We start from the raw sequence: 16,164 nt of genomic DNA on the forward strand, positions 1-16,164 counted from the left end.
TGGCTGTGATGAAGAAAACCCCGCCTATCTCCCATCCTCAACGAATGAAGGGATGACTCTTGGCTTTTTGAAAAGGAATTTGGGGCAACGTGTGCCACAGTACTGGGAAAGAAAAATGTGCCAGGTTCAAAATACAAGCGCTATGTAGGAAGAGGGAAAGGATGGGGCAGGGGTGAAACTTGTTGATCTTGGTTTGAGTGGCACAAAAAAGCAGAGCTCGGCCTTTAAAGAATTCAACAAAGTATAAAATGTTCCTGGAATTGGTTAGGCAACGCATGGCCAATGTGGTGCTCCTCCCCAGCAATGTCCTGAGCCCTGCTGTCGCTGCTTGCACAGCTGCGTTCCAAGCATCAGAAGAACCACAATTACCACAAAGCGGGTGGGGGGTACAAACATTGCATTTTGAGTATTGGTGAAATACAAATTTTCTGAAGCAGAAATGCTTATGAGGAAAGACATCTGGACCCCAACCAACGGCCTTAGGAAACAGTGAGTTATGCTGGCTTGTGTAAAATATTACACCGTCACTCTGGAACTCTTTAAGTAAGGAAACTTGCACAAACCATGAGAGGCTCGTCAGATTTCAGTTTGCTGAAACTAACACATATGGAGGGTTTTTTCTCAGACCTGAAAGCAGACAAGTCAACGGCAAGGACGGAAGTAAGTCCATGTGGCCCCAAGATGTGGCTGAAAGGTGCCAGGAGGAGGCACCCCAGGAAAGCCAAAGGCCATGAGAAGCAGGGGGTCACTGTATTTGCCTCCAGCTCTCTCAGGCAAAGCAAGCTTCCCATCTTGAAAAGATTAGGAGGAGATTTTTCATAGAGGCAAACATGGATAGAGTAGCAGGAGAAAATCACAGCACACCAAGAGTGCTAATACTAAAAGAATAGATGTCACATGCTGAAGTTTCTCCAGAATGGGTTTCTCCATGAAAATTCATGCGAAAAGTTAGTATAAAGGCAGAGATCCTGTATACACTTAACCAGACAGCTGCTTCACAGAAATCTCACACGTATTCAGACTTGGGCTGTGGGTGGTGCCTCTTCATGTTTCAGATTATGATTTCCTTGCTTTACTGCTTGCAAAATGTAGGATCCTGAATTCCAGCATGTATGTTGCATTTGAAAATAAGCTTGCCTTTATCACAGCATAAATGTACAGGGTAAAGCTCTGACTTGGAGAAAACTTTGCAGTTTTTTTTACCATCCATCATCATTTTCAAGATGCAAAGGAAAATCTTCTAAAGCTGTAAGCTCAGACTCCCCATAATGAATGGACTTCAATGGAGCACAGATAATTTGTTTGGTTTGCAATTATCTCCCATCAGTGGAGACAAATTGATTTGTGCAACATAATTGATGGGAACTGCTACACAGACGATTGCCAAAACTGAAAGAGTACATGGCTACTTGCAGCAAGGACCTGGGAATGTGCATTTATGCAAAAAGCACAAATTCTGCTCTTTCTATAAAAAGCTGTAGGATTCAGGCAAATGCAGGCCATTGAGGTACAAGTGAAATTTGGCAGTCTAAAGCCAAATCTATATCAAAGAGTGGGGAGCACACCAGAAAGGGCTTTCTCAGTTCTTTCTCAGACAAGGAAACACCTACTCTAGAGCTATAGTTTGATAGATGTACTTTTAGTGTAAATGTTAGGGTTTTTTTTCTTTTTTGCCCTCTAGTCTTGGCTGACTTATGGCAAACCCTGTAAAGTTTTCAAGGCAAGAGATGTTCAGAGGTGGTTTGCCATTGCCTGCTTCAGTGTAGTGATCCAGGACTTTCTTGGTGGTCTCTCATCCAAGTACTGGCGAGGGCCAACCTTCTTTAGCTTCCAAGATCTAATGAGATTGTGTGTGTTTGTGTGTGTGTGTGCCATCAAATCGCAATAGACTTATAGTGACCCCAACAAGGGGCTGTAAAGGCAAGCGAGAAGCTGAGGTGGGGTTTGCCAGTGCCTTCCTCTGCAGAGACTTCTTTGGTGGTCACCCATCTAAGCAGGGCTTTTTCTGGGAAAAGAGGTGGTGGAACTCAGTGGGTTGCCCTCGGAGAAAATGCTCATATGGCTGGTGGCCCCACCCCCTGATCTCCAGACAGAGGGGAGTTTAGATTGCCCTCCGTGCCTCATGATGCAGAGGGCAATCTAAACTCCCCTCTGTCTGGAGATCAGGGGGCGGGGCCACCAGCCATGTGACCATTTTCAAGAGGTTCCGGAAAAAAAGTCCTGCGTGACCCTGCTTTGCTGCCAAGATCTGACGAGATCGGGCTATACCATGCAGCCTTCTCTCTTTGAGATTGTACAATGCAGTAAATATATACTCCCCCCAATCCTGCTTTCCAAGAATTCTCCTTCAATATAACTCAGTCTGTAGTAGCTAAATTCTCCTTTCCCTGCCTCCAACTTAAAGAGACAGAAGACCCAGTGTGCAGAGCAGCCAAGGTACAAAGGTTAAAGTGGACAGCTGTTGTCCAATCAGCAACCACCTGTGGTACTTGCCAACCCTGCCTGCACCCAGGACATTATCCCTCTCGGGATTTCTGCTGAACAACTGCACAAGCTCCAGAGATGGCACACTGGCTTCCATCAGAACTCCAGTCATAGAATGAACCTGGAATCCTTTTGTTGAGATACAACATCAGTGCAACACAACCTTTACATTCCACAGTGCAATCCTGAAATTAAAGATGGCATTAACCCTTAAGTTAGTCCTCTGAGGGGCTCTGCATAAGGAGCTGCTGCCTCTAATTGTCTCCTGGTGGGTATACAATTTTCTTGCCCTTCCCCTAAGGTCTGCCCTGACCTGGATAGCCCAGGTAAGCCATCTCATCATATCTCAGAAGCTAAGCAGGGTCGGCCTTGGTTAGAAATTGAATGGGAGACCTCCAAGGAAGATCCAGGCTGCAGAGGCAGGCAATGACAAACCACCTCTGTTAGTCCCTTGCCATGAATACCCCACCACTGGTCACCATAAGTCAATTCTGACTTGAGGGCACTCTCTATCACCACCTCTAAGATCTACCAACTTGGTTTTATTTCCTTATTTTGCCATATTTGTATCCAAAATAAATAAACTGGCTCTACTTCAAAGACATCTTTCTGTATTTGTAGTAGTTTGTAACATGTTTTCACAACAACCACTTGCATAAAATGGCATTTCCTTAGCTGTCAGGGAGATCTGCTTGTTTTCCAGAGTTGCAATACATGGGAAAACAAGGTCTTAGAACAACTGCACAGAAACTGCAATGCATGATGTTGTTTGTAAAACTGTCCATGCAGGGTTATTAGCCTCCAGGTGTGGCCTGGAGATCTCCTGGAATTCAACTGCTCTCCAGACTACAGAAATCAGTTCCCCTGAAGAAAATCAATAATTTGGAAGCTGTACCTTATGGTATTATATCCAACTGAGGTCCCACTCCTCTCCAAACTCTGGCCTCCCCAACGTCCACCATCAAATTTCCAGGAATTTCCCAACCCAAAGTTGGCAACCTTAACTTGGATAGAGAAAAAGCAGGGTGGACTGCTGAATAACATCTGCTTGGACATTATAGCTTCCTTATATTAGTAATTGCTGTTGCTTTCGTTGGCAGTTGCACAGCAATTAGATATAAATTTGCAGAGTTGCAGAGTTTGATAATAGCGCAATGGAAATAAGTAGACAGACTTCTGTGATTCTAGCTCTATAAAAATACTTTACTACATAATAGGGTGAAAAGGGTACATTTGGTAGGCAAAACAACAGTTTCTGACTACATCTTGATAGTTTCAACTAGGTACTAGAGAGAGAGAAGCTTAGACTGCATGGTCTAGTGAAGTAGTAGAAGTGGACTGTAGTAGCAGAAGGCTGAACAAAGAGCAATAAAACCTTAGTATATGTTGCTAGCTAATTGCCCCCCAATAAACTGGCTCATCCAATAGACAATCCAGGATTCTCTCATTAAGACTAAAGACTCCCACTTTCTCTGGTGGGAACTTCTCTCGAAGCCTAAGTGGTCCTATGCTAACTAGCTATCTGAATAAACAAACAGAACAACAATTTAACTCTATCATGACTGAGCGTAGGACACTTGCAAAAAGTCCAACAGCTTTGTATAAACAAAAGAACAGAGTTAAATAACTCAGAGACTTTTTAAAATTTCTTTATGCAAACATAAAGGTCTGGATGGAGGGAAATGATAACGCACAGTTCAAGTACTTGTGACTGGGCTAATATATTAGGTAAACAAATCATCCTGAGCCCTGATCAAAGTGCAACTCTATTGGCCTGATCTTTGGGTGTGAGGAAGAAAATTGGAGGAAGAGGGTCCCAGGCTGGAAGCTTTAGACAATTGGACTTTGGTCTGACTTGCTGACTTGCCAGTACGGGTACCCCTCCTCCAGCCACTAAAATGGCAGGAGGGTCAAAGGGTACCAATTAGTTGGAGAGGCTAAGAAACTTCTAAGCAGTTGTTCACAGCTGTCATGCCAAATTAGCATGGAGCCACTGGCAGGTAGGCAAAACGGTACAGCTTTTGCCCGTCGATGGCTTCTATTTGCTCATTCACAGCCATGAGACATTTGTATATCACTCCACTATGTCAGGTTGTTGTAACATATGGTAAGCTTTATTAGAGAATTTCATTATAATGATTTCTGTGATTCTATGACATTGAAGGGGTTAATTTAATTCTTTTTTATTAAGCGTTTTATATCATTAAAAAAACACTACCATTACACACATACTAATAAAACACACCAAAACAAATCAACAAACAACAATAACAAAGCATACATAATACAGAAAACAACAACAATAAAGGAAAAACAAAATGTCTAAACTAAAAAAGTTTCCGATTTTCTTCGAAACAAATATTTGTATCATGTCAAATTTACATTTTTTCTAGATAATGATTAACAGCTCTCTTTTTTCTAACATCAAAATCCCTTTAGTCCATAAATCATCAAATCATCAATATCTATTTCATTTAAATAATCTGTGAAGGGTTTCCATTCATCAACAAATGTACTTATTGACCTTTTTCTAATCAGTGAAGAAAACATTGCCACCATTGTCAATTCCAGCATCTTTGTCACCACTCCATTCTTTTTATTATTGGCTGAAGTTCCTGTCTCAATGTTTTATAGACCAAATATTTTAAATCGTTTTTTCTAATATGCATTCCTTGCAAAAAAAAATGTCTTGTTTTCAGTTTTTTAGATAATGAAATAATTTTTTTCTCTTTTGAGGGGAGTTTGCCCCATTTATATTCCATGTTTATACATTTGTAAACCATATTGAGATCAAATTATAAAAATTAAAAAATAAAGACTAAACAAAAATACAAAAATAGGAAAAGAAGAACCTTCTCTTTATTAATTGAACCCTGAAGCTCCTGCTTCAAGTTGCTCTCTATCCATATCTTGTTGTTGCTCTGTCTGATTTGTTGAACTTTCTGGTGGCACCTCATCCCAATCCCTATATCTATATCTGTATATAAAGACAAGTGTCCTGATTGACTCATCAACGCCCAGCTCAAACTCCTGGACCTATAAAAATGAAATTTGGAGAGAACATTCCTTTCATGATGTAAACACCCACTTAAAAGGTATTTTAAGAAATTCGCCCCCTAAGGGGGTAAAAAGGGGTGAAATGTGTTTTCCCATAGGGATACAGCTTCCCTGTGTGGCTGGCAGGCTGCTGCCTGCTTGCACCCCCGCCCACTGCCAGCTCAGCCACTCTTCCCTGATTGGGCCAGCCTTTCAAGATCATTTGCATATGTGGGCTGATTGGAGCTTACAACATTCCACACCTTATCCCCCAGAAGTCATTTGCATATGCGGCCTGATTGGGCCTCACCCCCCACATTCTAAACAATATGCAGTTGCTATTGGGAGCAATTGAATGTGTCCCAAGGTAAAGTGTACCTCCCAGTCTTCCCCTAAAAGTTCACTAGGGTTGCCAACTCAAAAAAACAACAACCCCACAAACCAAAAAATGTTACATAACCATAAGTATTATAACTGGAATTAAAGTAATTGAATACTGTAGCGAAGCACAGGTATCAAGCTAGTCTTTCTATAAAATCTCTGGCCTTATGGACTGAATTCAGCTGGAAACTTTGGTTTCTGAACGTGAACATCACACCTTCCGGGGCATCCCATCTGAAGGGAATCTTTTCCTGTCTCAGGTAGAAAAGCATAGTCTTTCTTTTTATGCAAAATTCTGGTAGGTGTTACTTTAATTCTTTAGCGCTCAGCAAGGAAGGTATTTTTTGTTCATGAGACAAAATGGTATCGTGCTGAGTCTGAACTGGTTTGCAGCTTCAATTCTAAATACTTTTATACCTGAAAGGAGATCAGCTCTGGCTAGATTTTTAAACGTTCACATAAAGTTCACTCTTTTGATTGACATAAGTAATATATCTGTTAAGGGATTTTTGTTTTCAACTTATATTAAGTAGAACATGATATGTCATATGTACAGTGAAATCTTTGTTCTCTTTGGTTCATTCAAGCGGCATGCTGGGATGAGTCTTGGTTGCCTCCCTCCCTTTGAAACTCATTTCACCTACATGAAATGGCCTTGCAGAATTCTCAGTTCAGCCAGAGATAGTGGGAGATGGGGATGTTCCAAAGTGTTATGATTTACAATAGGCAATGGCCTCAGTAATGCCCAAGTATTGTGCTTTTGATTTCTAGTGCTCCTCTCATTGCCTCTTGGATGTACCCCTGATGGTATGCAGAAAGATAACAAGAGGTGCCACGAGAGTGTCAGTTGTCACACTTAGCAGATTTTAGTTGCCTGTCAATCTTTTCATTATATCTGAATGGATGTGTTTGCATTCCTGTAGAAGTAACTTGATATTCCTATTCTGTTGTTTGTGAGAGGGTTAGTGGATATGCCCTGAACGGCATGCACTGTCAGAGAGATCTATGGTGCATCAGCTTATTTGGGGTTTTGCTCTAATAAACTTTTTCTATTCTTTGCCAATACTCCCAGAACAGCCAAAGGCTAATAGCTCTTACAGTACACTCTCTAGAAATCTCACTCTGAATGTACTCTGAGCCAGGCCTGTTTTTATGTTCTTTGAATTTGAATTTGAAAAAGGTTCTTCCATCAAGGAATCCCAGTGATTGGCCAGACAACTAGAGTTCCTCCACCAATTGGTCATCACTCACTCTGTCCTCCCCTCTGCTGCCTGGGGAAAAAAACCTGGAAAGGAACAGAAAGGAGAAGTCAACCAGCTTTAAAATGGCCAGCACAGTGATTCCTGGATAAACCTGAGTAATTTGGGTATATTTGGGAATCCAGTATTTGGTATACCCAAATAAATCCGGATTTATCTGGCTATGCCAAATATATCTGAATAATACTGGTATTATTCACGTATATTTTCTGTTTGGGGATTAGAGATGGGCACGAACAGGGAAAAAATGAACACGAACAGGGATTCACGAACATCGATGGACATGACATGTTCACGAACATGTTGGTAGTTGGAGCTTCATGGGAACCAGAATAGTCCTCCTCACTGTCCTCTGAAGACCCCCCAAGTTTCAGAGAGATTGGACCCTGGGAAAGCCATGATCCATGGGTCTCCCCCTTTCCTGTCATGTTCTTTTCACAGTGGCAAAAACAGGACCGTCTACTGTTCAGATGGTCCATGCCTATGTTGCCAGGGGAATTGATTGAAAGGCACCAGACCGTCTGGCTTTATGAACGGCTGATGAACGCCACGAAGAGGGCTTGGAACGAACACACGTTAGCCGGGAAATGGGGCCTCACGAACAGCTTGCTTGCGAACAGCGGATTGGGCTGTTCCTGCCTTTTTTTTTTGTTTGTATTGTTGTTCGTGCCCATCTCTATTGGGGATACTGAATCACACACCCCTACTTATTCATTCACAACTGCGATTTTTTTTTTAATGGCTGTATATAATTGCAAGATTTTTTTCCCTGGCTTCACTAATAGAAAGGTGACTGGCTCCTCTGTAGATATTGAAAGCAAAAGTCCTGGGCCACTCACAGAAAATGGAAGGGGGATCTCCCCAGTTATGCAGAAAAATATGGTTCCAAAAAGGAAGCCTTGTTTGTCTGTTGAAGTAGAAACAGGCAGGAAACCTGTGGCATTAAAAAGTTTAAAGCTAAACTTTCGTGGACAGAGCAAGCTATGTGTACTGGGTCCTCACTGGGAACACACACACAATGTTATAAAGGAAAAGAAGTGTTAAACAGCATGCAGGGACTACACATAATTATGTAAAATGCAAAAATAATCAAGAAAATATGGAAACCATTCACAGTAATTAGTAGCATGCCTTTGTAAATTAACTGAGGGGAGATTTTAAAAATGGCCTAATACAGTCTGAAAAGCCTCCAGAAGTTAAGTAATGTGGACAGTAGCTGAAAATCAGTTAAAGGAAAGGGAGAAGAAGTTGGCCTGCTCCAGCGCCTGAGAACTTAGAGAATCCTAAAGTAGAGATGTTGTGGGAGGGGTGGGATTCCTTGTAGGCCCCCAGCTTGCTTTCTAGATGAGGCAAGGGAGGACATGCATTGCAAGTCAATTCTAAACATGTTTACTCAAAAATGTCCCACTAATTTCAACAGGACTTACTCCCAGGTAATGAAAACTGAAAGTGTGAAGAAAGCGCTGCCCAGGCTTGCCTCCAAAAGTGCCTCAAAGAATGTTCAGCAGTTAGTCAAAGTTAATTGAGCAGTTGTCCGTGTTGTAAGACATGGTTATTAAATCAATCAGAAGGCCATAAAAACGTTTCTGGCAGTTTATTATAAGCCAGCCTGAAAGGGAATGTTGGTGTGGGGAGGTGAGCAGGCAGATGAGAGGACAGGGCGATTGTCCATGTGGTGGAGCGTTTGTCTCCAGGAGTGCGTTCTGTATTACACTTGACTATTACTCTTGCCTGACCATTGAATTCTACACAATTTGGCTTGAAAGGAAGAAAACAACAGGAGAAAAATGTTCCAGAATATATTTCATGGAGGTCAAACCCCAGAGGCCAGACAGAGATAAATAAAGTGAATGACTGACAGCTGACAGAATGGCAGTGATATTTTTTTCTCCCCAAAGCTATTTTTTATTACATTTGTCTTTCTTGTAGCTAGACATTCCCCCCCACCCCACCCCCACCCCAACTTGTCAATTCCATGTGGAGAGGCATGGGATGAGTAAGCTGAGGGAAATGTAAACAACTCTGAGATAGAAATAAATTCTTTAAAAATATGTTCCCCATTTTAAGGGATTCTCCACTCCTACACATTGATATATGGCTATGTTTGCTATTCTGAAGGACAAAAGGTTGCTTCCACCCTAGACCTCTTCTGCTTGTGCAGTCTTGCTTTTCTCCAGTCACCTGGAAGCAAAATTCCTGGAAGCAAAAAACTCACATATTACATCAATTCTGCAGCAGCTCCACTGGCTCCCCCTGGAATTCCGGATTCAGTTCAAGGTGCCGGTTTTGACCTATAAAGCCCTAAATGGACTGGGACCAGCGTACCTGAGGGACCGCCTCTCCCCGTATGTGCCCCGGAAAACGCTCCGATCAGCTGGAAAACATCAGCTGGTGGTCCCTGGTCCCAGGGGGGCTCGGTTGGCCTCGACCAGGGCCAGGGCCTTTTCAGTCCTGGCCCCAACCTGGTGGAACTCTCTGTCTGAGGACACCTGGGCCCGTGAGGATCTTCTGTCATTTCAGCGGGCCTGTAAGATGGAGATGTACCGCCAGGCATATGGTTGAGGCCAGCATGAGATCCTTACTGAGCCTCCCACCGGTCTCCCACTAAGTGTGGGGTTATACAGTGTTCACTGGCTGGCTGCCTGACATACAGGTACAGCACGGGGCTACGAAGTGCCCATTCATTAGCTGACCCACATATGAGTTGCAGTATGTTATCTGTCTGCTTCCCTCCCCCTGTATGTTGATGGGCAGGAATCTGGAATTGACCCCATCTTGGGACAGTTATTATGTTTGTTGATTTTATAATATGAACTGTTGTTTTATGAATTGTTGTTTAATATTTTATTGTATTTTTATAACTGTTGTACCTCGCCCTGAGCCCACTTGTGGGAAGGGCGGGTTAGAAATGTAATTAACAACAACAACAACAACAACAACAACAACAACAATAATTCAAATAGTGGTTTCACATATGAGTCGATATAGCACTGTATTCCTCTTTTAATGAAATTAAAAGTGACTTGGTATAATGGGATAAAATTCAATTATCCCTTTTGGGAAGAAAGTGTGTGTTATGTGCCATCACGTTGCCTCTGGCCTATGGCGACCCTATGAAGGAAAGACCTCCAAAACATCCTATCATTAACAGACATGGAGGACGGTGGCTTCTTTTATTGAGTCAAGCCATCTTGTCTCAGGTCTTCCTCTTTTCCTGTTGCCTTCCACTTTTCCTAGCATTATTGACTTTTCCAGAGAATCTTGTCTTCTCGTGATGTGACCAAAGTACAATAGCCTCACTTTTGTCATTTCAGCTTCTAGGGAGAATTCAAGAATAGCTATGATTAAAATGAATGTTTTACCCAGAATGTTATTTTTATTCCAGACAATTCCAGTTTTGACAATGGAGGCATGGTTTAATCAATGGCAGAAAGATATGTTTAGATTTATATGGTAAGAGGAAAAACCAAGGGTTAAAGGTATTGCAGGATGCAAAGGGAAAAGGAGGACTGGGCTTACCAGATTTGAAATTATATTTTGCGCTCAGCTGTTTTGTATGGATGAAAGAATGGATCTTACTTATAAACAGAAGTTTATTTGACTCAGAAGGATATGAACTAAGATTTGGATGGCATGGATATTTGTGGTATGAGAAAGTTAAGATTAATGCAGAATTTAATAACCATTGTTAGGCATGGAATAAACTGAAGATTTACCCTCAAATACCCCTGTGGCTATTGCAGCAAGAAGCCCACTTTAGACAGAAAATGACAAGTAGAAGTACATTTAAATAGTTAATATATCAAGATTTGTTGGAATTTTCACAAGGTGAAAATAAAATCAAGAGAAGATTTATCAATGGAGGGAAATATTTGTCAACGGTTTTCTTATATGCAAATTTTGACAAGGTTTAAACTATGACTTCGAGCAATCTAAGATCTAAATGATCAACATGTAATTGCCATGGAATGTTGCTATTTTATATAATCACGGCAGCAAGAATAATATATACACAAAAATTGGAAGAGTTCAACACTGCCTGGAATGGAGTAATGACTGATAAAGGTGTCGGAATTATCAATGATAGCAAAACTTATTTCACTGATCAGAGAGGAGGCAATACATTTGTTTGTTGTTGAATAGAAACCTCTTATTGACTTTTGACATGAAATATATAATAATGATTTGATGACTTACGGATTTATGGATTAAGGAATTTGGACATTCGAAAAAAGCTTTTATTTTTAAGAGTAAGAGAAACTTTGAAAATAATATTTGCCACAGAGAAAATTGGAAGCCTTCTTTTAATTTGTATGCCAGATTCCAAAAGATAGCACATGTGGAATGAGCAAAGTGAGAAAATCGTTCCCACAAATTATTATTTAAACATTATTATATTTATATATAACTGTGTAAGAATCGAGTTGCTGTTGACTGGTTGATATAAAGTTATGTTTTGTAGACATTAAACGTTTATTAATTTCAATCTTAATATTTTGGATCCTGTAGTTTTTTTCCCAGTCTCAAACATTTTTGTGGGCCCTTGAAAAGCTTGTAGGCCCTAGGCACTGTGCCTACAGTGCGTAATGGATAAAATAGCCCTGGGAGCAGCAGAGAGCAAGGTTTTGCCCTCTTCCCTGGGATAGTCCATGGATTTGAAGAGTGCAATTATGATTCCCTTCAACTGTCTCTTCTCTAGTTTCCCCAACTTTTCTTCTCAAGACTTGTTTTCCAGACCCCCAACCATCTCTGTTGCTCTTTTCCCCACTTCTGTTTGTCTCCATCTTTCAGAAAGTACGCTTCGATATAGGGTTGCCAAAATCCACGTGGGGCCTGGAGATCTCCCGGAATTACAACTAGAGATGGGCACGAACAGCAATACGAATTTTAAAAAGCCACGAACAGCCCAATCAGCTGTTCACGAACAAGCTGTTCATGAGGCCCCATTCTAAATGAACTCTAAACGTACAGGTGGTCGTTGCAAGCCTCATTCGTTGCTGTTTGTCAAGCCAGACAGTCTGGCACCTGCAATCAATTCCCTTGGCAACTTAGGCAGGGACTGCCTGAACTCTGTCTGAACTTCTGCTGTTGCCTGGAAATCCCAATCTAAGTCCAATTTAGCTTGATAGGCAGGTTTTCCTTTCAAGTGTGGAGCTCCAAATTTGTTACAAAGAAGCAAAGAGCAGGGGGGAGGGGGGCTCCCAGCTCTGGTTTTGCAGATAGTGGAGAGGGAGAGACAGTTGTTGTTGGCATTTTGAGAGAGAGACAGGGAGAGTCCATTGGAGCTTGAATTTTCTTTGTGTGTGGTGGGGTAGGGATCTACCTCTTCAAGTTCCAGGGCTGCTGCCAGGCTCTGGGCCAAGCTATTATTTATTACTGGTACTTTTCCTGCTGCCTGCTCAGGTAAGGTTTCTGGGAGTGGTGTGGTAGAGATCTAACCCTTCAGGTTCCAGGGCTGCTGCCAGGCTCTGGGGCCAAGCTATTATTTATTATTGGTACATTTCCTGCTGCCTGGTCAGGTAGGGTTTCTAAGAGTGGTGTGGTAGGGATCTTGATGGCTGGAGCCTGCTGGCCCCCACAAACAACGGACAATGAACATGTTCATGAACAGGTCATGTTCATCAATGTTTGTTGTTTGTTGTTCGTGGATGGCAATGAACAATGGACTCCATGTTTGGGGGGGGGGTTCTGTTCATGCCCATGTTTAATTACAACTGATCTTCAGACTACAGAGATCAATTCTCTTGGAGAAAATGGCTGCTGTGGAGTGTGGACTTAATGGTGCTACACTCTGTAAGCTCCCTTCTCTCCTCAAGCTCCACTCTTCCCAGGCTCCACCCCTGGAATTCTACTCCAGGAATTTCCCAGCTTAGATTTGGCAACCTTGCTTGGATAGGATGCTTCTACTCATGTAGCCTAAAGTCATGTTAGCTTTCATCACAGCTGCATCACGCTGTCATCTCATATTCCACCTGTGATTTACTGCAGTTCCAAGATCCTTTCCAATGTATTCCTGCTAAGCTAGCATTCCAGGTTACTCTGGGCAAGCCTGCATTTAAATAGCCCGAGGCATCTAGCTGGCTTTCCTATATCAGATCAGTAATCTCCTGGCAAGCGAGATACCTCAAAGGATTTGGTTCATTTGGATATAATACCCAAGTAAAAATATTATTGCAGAATCTTACCTCCATTTTATCTTTTTATTAAAACAATCATTTACATTTCTTATTAAAACAGTCATTTACATTTTTAACAGAGAATAATTGTTAAATGATAATGATAATAGCAACCATTGATATTACATAGACTATTTAAGGAGAGCCATAATTTTGAGTCCATAAATTATTTCTTATCAAAAGTAAACAATTACAGGCAAGGAGCATCTTCAAAGAAGACACTCCAGATCAATTCAGTTTCCCATATTTATAATTTTTCAAAATCATCTTCCAACAATAGCTAGCTGTTCGATATGATAGGACTCACATTCTTAATAACAATACCGATACCAATGACGATAACGATAACAATGTTTGATTTATATACCGCCCTTCAGAACAACTTAATGCCCACTCAGAGTGGTTTACAAGGGCCATCATCACACGGGCATCTCTTCTGTTAAATTTACAGCATATAGCGTCCTACCTGTTATCGGCACAGTAACGTTTCTTTGGGTCACCTAACGGCTCTTCGCGCCACCAGCTGTCCACACCGAAGCACTCTGTTCTGTTCTCTCTAACTGCGCAGAAGCAGCTCCCCCCCCCCTTTTTTTAATTATTCTGGCATTTAATTCCGCTATAACGGAATAACAGCATATAAACATTCCGTTAGAGCAAAACATTACGACCCTTTTGTTTTTCCAACTTTGAAATTATATAAATAGCCCTTTGCCCGCAGAAAACTCCCTGTCTGACGTGATCCCCATCGTTGAAGACTCTGCCATGGCGATTGAGTCATTTTTACTTCAGCAGAAAGTTTGCATTGTGTTATGGCGTTATGGCGTTATAAGGACATAATAAAATTAAAAAAAGGGGAGTCGCAGGAAGAAATGGATTCTGGGATTGAAGGGAGGGCATAGGACGTTGCGAGGCGAAATACATCGATGTGAGGCATTCACACTGAGGCACAAAATAGCGCGACTATCAATCACAAAGCAGAAGAGAGAAAATCGCTACAGTGTTGGAATAAGGTGGGTGTTTGCCGGGAAATAGCGCTATTTTAGCGCTAAATAAAAGCCCGTGTGACGACGGCCAATGTATGTTATTATTATCCCCACAACAATCACCCTGTGAGGTGGATGGGGCTGAGGGAAGCTGTGGCTGACCCAAGGTCACCCAGCTGGCTTCAAGCAGAAGACTGGGGAATCAAACCCGGTTTTCTAGATTAGAGTCCCACTGCTCTTAACTGCTACACCAAACTGGATCTTGGCTAACTTATAACTTCAAAACCATACAAAGTTGTTTATATTCAATATCTTCTTCAAATATATAAAAAACTATGTTTAATTTTCTTACTTTTTTCATAACAAAATGTATAACAATGCAATTCCTCTTTCCCTACATGCCTAACTTATATTTTCTGTTAGGGCAAGGTCTCTGTCTTAGAAAGCTCCAGGTTATGAAGGAGCTCCCATACCTTTGCAGTCCTGGTTCAGGCCCCCAACCTCCACATGGCCAATGGCCATCGCCTGCAAGGAGCCAGCTCTCAGCTCCTTCAGCTTACAGCTCCTTCAGCTTACAAGGTCATGGAAAAGGTCTACAGGTCCTTTCAACTGAAGAGTCCACAGATTGAAATTGGGACCTTCTACATGCAATGCATGTGCTGTGTCACTGAGCTGTGGACCATCTCTTAGCAGGTTATTTGGTTCATAGGACCAGGCCATAGTTAACATGCTACAGAACTGAGACGCTGTGGGGCAACGTATCTTCCTAATGATATTTTCTCCTAATGATGTTTTTTCCACTTTCCCTTAGTCTTTTGTGTACATGCCTCGGGCTGTCTTTGAGTCTTTCTTTACCACTACTTGATGTTAAGGAAAAATTATGCTCGTTCTGTTTATCTGTGTTCACCTAGCTGGAACACTTAAAGCTCCTCTGCTCAATATTATATTGTTTCTCTCTATAATAATGGTCCAACGTATGCCCTTAAGGGGCAACATCTGCTATTTCCCAGTTACCAGATTTATGTCATCTTTTCCCCTCAGCAGTATCCTTGACCAAAGTGATGTGGTAATTTTTTATGTATTTCAGATGTCTTTTTCCTCAGGGTCCTAAACAGCAGCTCTTACCCTGACTTTGTAGCATCAGGCTCTTGGAAGTGGGTAGAGGTGTGCAGTGGAAAATGTATCATTTCAACTCCATATTGCAATTTAAGAAAGGGAAGGTGTATCAGTTTTAAGAATTCTCGGAAATGCTGTTGTCATATTAGGACTCCTCAGGTTCCATTTCCATTTTCATTAAGATCAGATTGGATGTCTGGCCGCTGCTTACTATGTTGGAGAAAGGCCTCCAATTTTACAGCCCCTTGAATAAGGTCCCCTCAGCCATTCTGTCTGTACAGTGGGAAAAGGCATGGTTTTCTAGAGCAGCTTTTAAAAAAAAAATACCAGAAGGGGGAGTTAAGCATCCGGAATTCAGAAGAAAACCCAAAGATGTATCGGGCCAAAAGCCACCCTGAGCCCATCTGTGGGGAGGGCAGGGTATAAACTGAATTAAATAAATAAATAAATAAAAGTGGCAAAAATTGTCCATGCAAAAAAGGCCTAAGTAACTGTAATTAAAAATAGTTCTTCCAACGTGTCTGTCTAGTGAGGCACTCACCTGCTCTGCCAATCATGTTGTGAAGGAAATGTAGCCCATCTATCCAAACATTTACAATGAAAAATGCAGCATTACCCAAAATAATTAGCCTGAAAGCAACTCACTAAACGAAAGCAATCAGAAAAGCCAACAAACCAGGCCAAAAAAGAATCCACAATGAAAAACAAGCAACAAACTCCTCAGCAGCA

The sequence above is a fragment of the Eublepharis macularius genome, chromosome 15 (assembly GCF_028583425.1).
Source record: "Eublepharis macularius isolate TG4126 chromosome 15, MPM_Emac_v1.0, whole genome shotgun sequence".
Classification (NCBI taxonomy): domain Eukaryota; kingdom Metazoa; phylum Chordata; class Lepidosauria; order Squamata; family Eublepharidae; genus Eublepharis; species Eublepharis macularius.